Consider the following 2,363-nt stretch of genomic DNA (forward strand, 5'->3'; position numbering starts at 1 on the left):
TAAGAAAAAAAAAATCCCATCAAAAAGTGGCTAAGGATATGAATAGGCAGTTCTCAAAAGAAGATATATGAATGGCCAACAAACATAAGAAAAAATGCTCAATATCACGAATGATCAGGGAAATGCAAATCAAAACTACAATGTGATACCACCTCACTCCTGCAAGAATGGCCATAATTTAAAAAAGTCAAAAAACGGTAGATGTTAGCATGGATGCGGTGAACAGGGAACACTTCTACACTGCTGGTGGGAATGTAAATTAGTACAGCCACTATGGAAGACAGTGTGGAGATTCCTTAAAGAATTAAAAGTAGAACTACCATTTGCTCCATCAATCCCACTACTGGGTATCCACCCAGAGGAAAAGAAGTCATTATTCAAAAAAAATACTTGCACACACATGTTTATAGTGGCACAATTCAAAATAGCAAAATCGTGGTACCAACCCAAATGCCCATTAGTCAATGAGTGGATAAAGAAACTGTGGTATGTATATATGATGGAATACTATGCAGCCATAAAAAGGATTGAATTAACAGCATTTGCAGTGACCTGAATGAGATTGGAGACTATTATTCTAAGTAAAGTAACTCAGGAATGGAAAACCAAACATCATATGTTCTCACAGATATGTGGGAGCTAAGCTATGAGGACGCAAAGGCGTAAGAATGATACAATGGACTTTGGGGACTTGGGGGAAGGGTGGGAGGTGGGCGAGATATAAAAGACTACAAATATGCTGCAGTGTATACTGATCAGGTGATGGGTGCACCAAAATCTCACAAATCATCCCTAAAGAACTTACTCATGTAACCAAATACCACCTGTACCTCAATAACTTATGGGGAAAAAAAGTAATTGCAAAAACTGCAATTATATTTACATGAACCTAATAGTTAATATTAATAACAAGTGCCTAGTTTGGAGAGTCAGAGGAATTCTTAACCATAATTCAACCGAGACATACAGTATGTGCCTTCTCTTTTGTGGAACAGTGAATATACAGGCTACTGGCCTGTACTGAGTGTTTCGGCCAAACCACATTCTTTTGAAAGTCACAGTTTTAAATGACAGTCTGCCAGTGAAAATACAAATTAAAAAATATATTGACATATCTATATTCCCTCCCAAAAGAATACACATTTGGAATAGATAAAGAGCTCTTAAAGTCAATGAGAAAAAGAGCAATAGCCCGGTAGAAAAGTGGGAAGAAGATTTGGACACTTCAGAAAAGAGAATATATTAAAATGGTCAATAAACAGAAATAAAAGGTGCCCAACTTTATAAGTCATCTGGGGTATGCAGATTAAAACCATGATGCAACATTACACCACCCCTACCAGAATAACTAAAATGACTAAGTTGGAAAATACTCAGTGCTGATGAGAAAGTGGGGTAGTTGGAACTCTTATACATCATTCGAGGAACATCCACGTAGGAAAACAACTTGGAAGTGTCTAATAAAGCCCAGTATATGCATCCCCTATAACCCAGAATTTTTACTCTCAGGTGTATATCCAACAGAAATGAACAGAAATGTGGGTGTATGTTCACCAGAAATCATGTTCAAGAATGTTCATGGTATCACTAGTCGTGAGACACAAAAACTGGAAATGTTCATCAACAATGAGTAGGATAAATAAGTTGTGTTAATATTCACACAATTGAAAATTATACAGCAGAAAGAATAAATAATCTAAATCTACACACAACAGAATGGAGAAATCTCATGAATGGAATGTTAGATCATAGCCTAGATAAACTTACCTAGAGCAGGTGCCACTGAAGCCATAAACTGGTAGGATGAATTGTTGGAGGCTCACTATGGACTAGATTGAGAGTAAAAATTTGGGGAGGCCCAGTCTGAAGGAGGCCCCTCACACTTTCTTGGATTTTATCTTCAGGAAGCCCACCAGATTTTCATGGTGATGATCTTAGAAAACATCTCTCATATCTTGGTCAATTGGGGGAAAGTACCATTTTGAAATAATCCTAGAGCATTCTCCATAGCCAAGCTTTACTCCTCAAGGGAAACAACTTTACCAACATCTATTTGACCATGGAGAAGGGCAGTTAGCCCCCTACATCCCTCTCTAGCCTTCCTGTATTACCTAATGGAAGGAAAAAAAAAAAAAAAACACTAAGAAACACTTCTGAAGTCCAACTCAGGGACTTGAGCCCACTAAAAGACTGAGATATGCTGACCTCCTCCAAACCTTACCACCACATCAGCACAGCTCCAGAATAATCACAATGGGTTAGAATGGAAAGAGCTAAAAAACACAGACTCTATTTAAGAAGGAATTCTTAGGGAAATCCAGTGTGGAGAAAACAAGGGCACTGAGGAAACTAAAGTCTCTGCC

The sequence above is a fragment of the Mandrillus leucophaeus genome, unplaced genomic scaffold (genome assembly GCF_000951045.1).
Source record: "Mandrillus leucophaeus isolate KB7577 unplaced genomic scaffold, Mleu.le_1.0 Scaffold210, whole genome shotgun sequence".
Lineage (NCBI taxonomy): Eukaryota > Metazoa > Chordata > Mammalia > Primates > Cercopithecidae > Mandrillus > Mandrillus leucophaeus.